Consider the following 9,717-nt stretch of genomic DNA (forward strand, 5'->3'; position numbering starts at 1 on the left):
ACTTGATTGGAGTCCACCTGTTGTAAATTCAATTGATTGGACATGATTTGGAAAGGCACACACCTGTCTATATAAGGTCCCACAGTTGACCGTGCATGTCAGAGCAAAAATCAAGCCATGAGGTCGAAGGAATTGTCCGTAGAGCTCCGAGACAGTATTTTGTCGAGTCACAGATCTGGGGAAAGGTACCAAAAACATTTCTGCAGCATTGAAGGTCCCCAAGAACACAGTGGCCTCTATCATTTTTAAATGGAAGAAGTTTGGAACCACCAAGACTCTTCCTATAGCTGGCCGCACGGCCAAACTGAACAATCGGGGGAGAAGGGCCATGGTCAAGGAGATGACCAAGAACATGATGGTCACTCTGACAGAGCTCCAGAAGGACAACCATCTCTGCAGCACTCCAACAATCAGGCCTTTATGGTAGAGTGGCCAGACGGAAGCCACTCCTCAGTAAAAGGCACATGACAGCCCACTTGGAGTTTGCCAAAAGGCACCTAAAGGGCTCTCAGACCATGAAAAACAAGATTCTCTGTTCTGATGAAACCAAGATTGAACTCTTCGGCCTGAATGCCAAGCGTCACATCTGGAGGAAACCTGGCACCAAAGCGCTCAGGACCTCAGACTGGGGCGAAGTTTCACCTTCCAACAGGACAACGACCCTAAGCACACAGCCAAGACAACGCAGGAGTACCTTCTGTACAAGTCTCTGAATGTCCTTGAGTGGCCCAGCAAGAGCCTGGACTTGAACCCAATCGAACATCTCTGGAGATACCTGAAAATAGCTGTGCAGCGACGCTCCCCATCCAACCTGACAGAGCTTGAGAGGATCTGCAGAGAAGAATGGGAGAAACTCCCCAAATACAGGTGTGCCAAGCTTTTAGTGTCATGCCAAAGAAGACTCAAGGCTGTAATTGCTACCAAAGGTGCTTCAACAAAGTACTGAGTAAAGGGCCAAGAGTGTGCAAAGCTGTCATCAAGGCAAAGGGTGGCTATTTGAAGAATCTCAAATATAAAATATATTTGTTTAACACTTTTTTGGTTACTACATGATTCCATATGTGTTATTTCATAGTTTTGATGTCTTCACTATTATTCTACAATGTAGAAAATAGTAAAAATAAAGAAAACCCTGGAATGAGTAGGTGTGTCCAAACTTTTGACTGGTACTATATATATATATATATATATATATATATATGAGACTAGATATGCTCTATCAGGTACAGATGGCACTAAAGCAAAAAGCTCATTGTAATAAATAATCATAAGAGTCATGGGAGCCTGGTACCTGATAAACCGGACAACTACGTCCAACAAGAGTCGAAGGACAGAGGGATACACTAGCTACAACCGTCTGATCACGGATATGGTACGATAAAAAGCATGGCCAGTTTTGTTTCCCCATGATGTTGTGTGGACTAAAACATCACAAAGCATGATCAAATTAATTAGCCAGCTACAGTAATTTTGAGAAACATTGAGAAGTAGTTTGATCGATTTACCTTTGAGAAGCAGCTAGCTATACTGTAAGTCTTTCTAAACTGAAATATGAAGTTATTTCAGAATGAAAGTTACCTGGCTAGCGTATCATGCTTTGTGACATTATGTTAGCTAGCTATCCCCAGTTAGATCATGTGTTTTCACCTATTGCTTCTGCGTGCTTGTGGGTTCTCCCTGGTTTCCATTAGTTACCCACAGCCACAAAGTAAAAATGGTCTATATCGTAAAAATTAATGAAACAAACATTTACTTAATTTAAGGTTAGAGGTTAGCAGTGTGGTTAATGTTAGGGTTAAAGTTAAGTTTAAAATCACATTTTAAGAAGATAAATTGTAGAAATAGGCAGGCTTTATGACATTGTAGCTGTGGAAACTAGTGACGACCGTTCTCCCTGGTGCACTCGTTCGATCATGAGCTGGCTGCTCGTTCTAAAGAGTATAATCTAATCTGTTCAAAACAGTGGCTGCATGTGCAGCAGTGGTCATTCGGTTTTTGGCATGCAAAAGTGAAATAGGTGTATTTATGCTGCTGTTCAAATGCACAGATCTCTTTATATATCTTCTCAAAGAAACTACCGGTAATTCGAACACTTGGCATCATATTTCTGTCATGCTGATTTGTTGACAACTCCAACCACCTCGCACCCTGGATATTCAGCCCATCAGTAGCCGCCACTGCCTAGACTTCATCCAGAGAGAGTATCTCCAGGCCAGGCTTCTCATGTTGTGACTAACCAGAGAGTTTACCTCAGTACCTGAACACGTAAACCCATCAGCGATGCATCTGTCTGACAACTCCGCCTCCATGACGTCCTTCGCCACTGACTTGACGGAAAGAAAAGAAAACAAGATAACCGTGTGAGAGAAGCGTTATCAAAACGCTGAGCAGTGTGTTTAGCGTGTGTGTGTGTAAGACGCGGAAATTAGTCACCTGCCTGGACCGCCTTTTCAGTTAAAGGAGACAATAGGACTGACCTTACGCCTTAAACTCACCCCCTACAACTAGGGCAATTCAGGTCAGACACACACACACACACACACACAAGCATGCTCTCTCTAGCCAAATGGCACACACACATACACATGCACGCAAGCATTCTCTCTCTTGCACACATGACAGGCACATATACGCACACACACAGGCCTTCATATTTACAGTAGTACAGACACCCATGCACTATGACATCACCAAATGTAGGGTAAGGTGTCTTCAGGGCATCTGACACCCTTAGCTTGTTCCCATGACATGTATAAACTAACTGATAGCAGCTTACTTTCCCAGACACACACACACACACACACACCATCAGGCAGTAAATCAAATCACATGTCAGGAACACCCCTACACAGTTGCAACATCTGAGCTCTACCAGAAGAATAAGCCTTGATACTAAGCCTTGATATCAATGCATAAGGTTGCTGATTATGATGGAGAGCCCACATCGTAACTTATTTGACTGTCAATGTGTTCATATAATAATACAAAAATCATATGGTAAAGTTATTTTAACAACATTGTTGCAGCGTTTTGTCACAGAGAGCACTTCATAATAAGAATCATGGGCCACCAAACTCACCTGTAACTTTGAGAATGAATTATATGACAGCATTGTTGTTCTTCCATGATGACTTCCACCACCAACCTGAAAGAAAAGAGTACAATATCTTGAGACAGATGATGCCAAGATGCTGAAGAGTATGTTTTTAGTGTGTTCGACTCCACAGTGAATGTGTAATATGCTAAAGTGACTTACTTTCCTACCTTCTCACTCACAGGACCCAATTACTACCAGTAACTATTTGAGTTAAAATATATGACAACCCTGTATGCTTCATATTATTTTGTCACGTTCACTTAAGGATTCCAATGGGCAGTTTCAATGAAGAACACTAGGTGGCGCAATAGGGCAGTCGTGTTCAATGGAATGTAGATGCATTATACTTGAAGTGTTCTCAGGTAGAGAACGAGTGCATTCCACATTTTTTGCGATTACATGTGATAACCAACTGATGGCAGCACCACACTAAGTTCGTACTTCATTTCATTCACACATTTAGCCTAAATCATGTGATTGATGGGATATTATTTCAGTGGTTATAGTTGTTCTTACAGTGTCAGTTGTAATATATATGGAAAAGGTGAAGTGGGGAGCATGGATTTGATTGAGTGCCGGGGGTGAACTTTGTGCATTCAGCCATGGAGCCTGTTTCTAACTACATCACAAAGGAGCAGATTCACTCGTAGGTGACTAGGTAAGCATGCCTCTGGCTTGGCCTATACTCCAACATACTAGTGGTGTTCCAAGTGTAATTTTTTTTCAGTCTCACAAGATAGACTGCACATCTCAGAAGATTGATATATCATATCAACAAGGTTCCTGACACGTTTAAACACTTTCCTGGACGTGGTGAGATCTGATCATCTGTGCAGTGTGAATGCAATAAAGACGTTCTGCAACGTGGCCACTGTCTCTTTCCTCTGACCTAATTTTCACCAGTCTCTTATTCACCATCACCCCTCTGATGGATGAGACAGTAGGGTGTGGTGCTACTCTGGAGGGAGGAGGAGGGGGGAAAAGAAATATACGCCTACTGTAATAGAGACTTCCTGCCTCTCCTTCCCTGTCTCTCAGACAGTCTCCCCTCCCTCTCCTTCCCTGTCTCTCAGACAGTCTCCCCTCCCTCTCCTTCCCTGTCTCTCAGACAGTCTCCCCTCCCTCTCCTTCCCTGTGTCTCAGACAGTCTCCCCTCCCTCTCCTTCCCTGTCTCTCAGACAGTCTCCCCTCCCTCTCCTTCCCTGTCTCTCAGACAGTCTCCCCTCCCTCTCCTTCCCTGTCTCTCAGACAGTCTCCCCTCCCTCTCCTTCCCTGTCTCTCAGACAGTCTCCCCTCCCTCTCTCCTGGACCCTGACAGGTAGCTGACAGACAGGAGAGAGCACAGTTTTCAGTGTATCCTTAATAATAATAATATAATATGCCATTTAGCAGACGCTTTTATCCAAAGCAACTTACAATCATGCGTGCATACATTTTTGTGTATGGGTGGTCCTGGGGATCGAACCCACTACCCTGGCGTTACAAGCGCCGTGCTCTATCAGCTGAGCTACAGAGGACCACTATCCTTCAGCTCAGACATCAGGAGCACAGAGCCAAGGCCATCAACTCCACTATTACTCCAGGCATAAGAAGCCACATAGGGGTGGGGAGCCTACCTTACTGTACTTCTCCACAAAAAGGAGTATGTGTATCTGTATGTACTGTATGTATATATGTATGTATGTGTGTGTGTCTGTGTGTGTAACGTGTGTGTGTGTAAGTTGCATTATTTTCAAGAGAACGCATAGAGCCCCAAGTTGATTATACCTGTTATACATACCATGGCTATAATGTAACACATTTGCCACTAGAAATGTGTTCCTTTGCCGGTAGAAATGTGTTCAACATCCACTGAAGTAAATAGCAAGTTTACTAGATAGCTACAGTAGTTGCCTTGGTAACCAAACAAACAGACTTCCTAGTTTAGCTAACCAAACCATCAGTCCTAGCTTGCTATTATGAAAATCGAATTCAATAGTGCCAATAATGTTTTCAATTAGACTTTTGCTTTCAAAAGCAGCTCAAACATAGAACATGTAAAAATGAACTATAGCCATTGAATTCTACCGTGCTGATATACCGTGCGTTACAGGGAAATAATACACACTCAATAATGCCCTTCAAGCCAATCACAAACAAGTATTGCCATGGTATAATGATGATTTAAATGGCTTTTCTGTCCAGATCTGTCTACACTTGTAAGATATCCAGACACAATGTGTGTCTGACTACCTCCGGAGTTAGGCAGGATGATCTGATCACAATCGGATCACAATGTGTCTTTTTGATTGTCTACACCTGTCTAAAAATGTGGGCACAATCAAGACAAAGGACGCAAGTTAGAAGCAGGTATAAACGGGGCTTCTGTGAGTGTTCTGAATGTGTGGTTGGTCACATCAGGGCTCCTGCTAGCAGTGTTGAAACCAATACTAAAGCATGCTGGGCCAGTGTGTGTCATCTCAGCAAACCAGGGTCCAAACAATATTTGTTTTCTTTCAAATACTTTAGCTGCATTTGATTGAACTTGCTTGGCGCAAGGGAACTAATGGAACAGTCCCAAAAGTGCAAGCCCGGCACATCTGGCACTCCAAGCAAGCTCAATCATACGCTCAAATGCATTTTTAAGACAGCAAATACTATTTGAATCCAGGTCTGCATCTCAGTTCTGGTCCGTTTTTATCATGGTCGCCAATCATTCCCTACTGTTTTTCTCTCATCTCGATCACTTGATATTTACTTTGATTATGATTATCAGATGACTCAGTCCAATGACTCAGTTCTATTTCGATTCCATTTGAAAAACCCTGCCATTATTCACTGGCAGTAGTTGGTGCTTAATGATGCTGCGGAAGAAAATAATAAGGAAATGGCTAAATGAACAAACAGAAAATACTCCACTTGTTATTCATTAGTCATTAATTAGTCATTACAGTTACCAGTGTCTCTACATCAAGGTATTGATGGATCATTCCTTGCGGACGTCTTAATAGCTATGTATTTGTGTCATTGGTGGTGGGGTGCTATGCTATTATGTCCTCATTCTCCTCCTCTTCTTTTCTCTCTTTCTGGGAACTAGAGGCCTTGAGCTCACCTATCGATCGCTCGTCAAAACTGCTCCGAGGACAGTCTGTTCCAATTAAACACACATCACAAGTGTTGTGGAGAAAATCGGATAAAAACACTGTCTGGAAAAACATCTAGGGCATCCTTCAAATGTCAGCCTCCAGACGAGCCCTCAGAGAGCCTCACTCCTCAGATCTCTGTTTAGAACTCTCTTACTGAAAGATACCAACCAACATTACCACGGCTAAAACCACACACAAATACTAAACATATTTCAAAATATAGTGGTGCTACATTAAAAAGAGAGACATTTAATTGTGAATATATTACTATAAGGAAATGTACAGTATGTACTGTAGATGAATACCGGTAGGTCTCTTATCTTCCATCAAATGAGGACAAAAGGCTATATCTCTGAAAGGAAGAATTACATCAATCTATACTTTGTGGAGTTTTATGCTCCTCTGTGAAGCAAATGATCTGAATTTTCTACACTTCATGCCTTTGCTATTGACAGTTTCTCTGCCACAGTATTATCCTGAAAACAATCCACAAGATGCCTCCCTCTGCCACTGCCTCCCACTCTGAGGAAGATGAACCATCATAACCTCTGAGTGCTTCAAGTGGAGGCAAAGACACAGACACTGCAGTGCATTTCTTACACAAATACTGGATTTTGGATGTTGGTTGACTGCAGTTAATCATTTCATAATCTAGCAGTCACTTCTTCAGAAGACTCCAACCCAAAGCAGTAATATGCCCAGTTAACCACATGACATGTCCATTGAAGTACAGCATGCAGGTCTGCATGCATGCACTGATGAACACACACACAGTTTAGTTCCACTTATGATTCACATACCCACTTCTTCCAAGAATGCAGACGTCTGAATGCAACAACAGTAATCTATGATATTTGTACAAAACCAATCAAATGAGTTGGGCCCTCACCCTAATCACTGACACAGTCCACAGTCCACAGCCATATTAATATTCACTACAGCGTGGTGAGCATGTACCTGCTCCCCCTACTCTTGTCTGCTGTCCTTGACAGAGTGCTGTGGCACTCACAATTCAATCTGCTCCTTGTGTCTGCAGCTGGACAAAGAAATGAAAGTGCACATTGACCCTGAAAGCAATCAAAAGCAACATAAAGCTGTGACCTCACTGCCCCCCATCCCCCTCAGAGAGCTGTTTTGGACTTGAGACTTTTATAGAACAGCTATAAAATAACACACACATAAACAAAAATGTACAGAAACCCATACAGTGCTAAGGTTAGTAAAGACATCAGTGTGACTAATACAAATAATTTCACTATTTTTATATTTATATATAATTTATATATTTATATATAACACCCAATGAAAAGGGAAGACAACACTGTACTGTATCTATATGTATATGTATCTATATATATTTTTTTTAACGTATTTTATTATATGGCAGAGGAATCATGGCTTTGTATGTCAGCGTAGGCCTGGGTTAGATGTCTTGCAGGACAGGCTCAGTTCGGATGGATGAGTAATGTTCTAATTAAAAGTCATAGGGGAAGAATTGGAGAGGAATTATGTTATTCATAATGAATGTGATTGAATTTGTACCACATTTCAGTAGCAGACTCTCTCTCTCCTGGGAGCGATGGCATTCTCATCTGCCCATCCCATACCCCACACGCTGTTACGCATTTCAGATTCCCCAGGAGAGCCATCCAATCAATGTGCCATATATATATCACTGTAGATCTTACTGTGGCAATACTGTATTCTATAAGAAATAGATCACTATTGGGAGACTGAACATGTTAGACTAGTTAATATCAGAGCCATGTACAGTATATACAGCAGAGTTGGGCCAAGGTGGTTTCTGCATTATGACGCAAGTGGCCTACCACTTCGTGGCTGACCGTTGTTGCTCCTAGACGTTTCCACTTCACAATAACAGCACTTACAGTTGACTGGGGCAGCTTTAGCAGGGCAGACATTTTACGATCCTATGATGGTGCCACGTTGAAAGTCACTGAGCTCTTCAGTAAGGCCATTCTACTGCTAATGTTTGTCTATGGAGATTGCATGACTGTGTGCTCGATGTTATACACCTGTCAGCAACGGGTGTGGCTGAAATAGCCGAATCCACTCATTTGAAGGGGTGTCCACATACTTGTATATATATAGTGTATCTTAATTTTTAATGTGTGAGAGGAGAGTGACAGTTTACCACCAGCTTGTTGAAGTATATCTGGAAGTATAGCTGAACATGCTTGAGGAGTTCATCATAAGAGATATTCCCACCATTACAGTGGATCACCTGAATTTTGGCTACTTCCCTCAGAGGTAAGATTGCATTGAGAATCAAGTGAATTGATTGATCTAGCAATACAGTCAAATGCCTAGAGCCACAAATATATACATTAATGTGATTAAATGAATAAAGCATGACAAAGATATCTCCTTTACCTTACTTATTCCTGCCTTATAAACGTATTTCATAAGTTTTGTAGAAATTATATTCAAATAACTTTTCTAAAGTTTTCTAAACAAGTGGGAAATATTCAGCAGTTTTCCCGACCTGGCCTGACGTAGGCTTTTACAAGCATGGATGTGGCGACATATTCGCCTACTCTACTGTAATGTTATTTGTCCAAACTGTCTCTGTGACGTGACAGTTGACGCGTCATAAAGATAGATCCCATTTTGAAATGAAAAATGGCACTTTGCTTTAAAATAATGTTTAATTAAATGACGGATCAGAGACTTGTTTTAATGCGTCAAACTGGGTCTAACGACATTATATGAGGAGTGGTTGACATGAGGGGCTACGTCATTAAGGAAATGCAATTGTAGACTAATCACCGTTTATCGACAATTTAAGACGATCAATTTAGTTGTTAAAGGAGTATACAGAAATGGATGACTTACTTATTTCTGAAATAGTTGTCGCCATGATCCAATCCAAATAGTTTTAAAACCAATCAAATTTCCAATAAAAGCAATTCATAGGAGATCATTCATGACTGGAGAAAACTTTTGCGGGATTGTGTTTGAGTGTTATGGTAAGGTGGTTGGTGTGGTATGGTGGTTTGATTTTACCAACCATTATGACATAAGAGTGATGATGCCATAGAGATCCTATTAAGAATTCTAATTCTATGGATGATGCTGCCCGTCATCAAAACAAACAAACATTGTAGCCTATGTAAACCATCTCACATATGATTTATGTAATTATGTGTTGTGATATAACCTATAATTTAATCAGTGACAAGTACAGCACCAAACAAACGGCAGCACAATTGGAACCATGGACAGCTACAGTACCTGAACAGATTGGCAACATCAGTGGGGAGTTTTAGTTCAGCTCAGTGTCTGTTTATTGCAGTGTCTGTTTATCCCATTTTCTAAGATTTAGATTCAATAACACCCCTTCATTTTTGCATCCATATTCAATTGTTAATATTTATGATGTGTCTGTATTATTTCCAGTTCTCTCGCATACTTCTTTAGATAATTAGAAAAGCCCCCTAAAATCGTTACTACTAAACCCAACAGAAGTACCAA

General features: G+C 41.3%; 1 long non-coding RNA gene across 1 annotated transcript; it reads right to left on the reverse strand.

Moving 5' to 3' along the window:
- Nucleotides 1–2,243: 2,243 nt before the first annotated feature.
- LOC121580368 lies at nucleotides 2,244–9,149 on the reverse strand. The gene is made up of 3 exons (XR_006003030.1): nucleotides 9,079–9,149; nucleotides 3,080–3,145; nucleotides 2,244–2,327 (listed from the first exon to the last, which is right to left on the reverse strand). It is a non-coding gene; the product is annotated as an uncharacterized LOC121580368 (long non-coding RNA).
- Nucleotides 9,150–9,717: the final 568 nt, after the last annotated feature.

The sequence above is a fragment of the Coregonus clupeaformis genome, chromosome 13 (genome assembly GCF_020615455.1).
Source record: "Coregonus clupeaformis isolate EN_2021a chromosome 13, ASM2061545v1, whole genome shotgun sequence".
Lineage (NCBI taxonomy): Eukaryota > Metazoa > Chordata > Actinopteri > Salmoniformes > Salmonidae > Coregonus > Coregonus clupeaformis.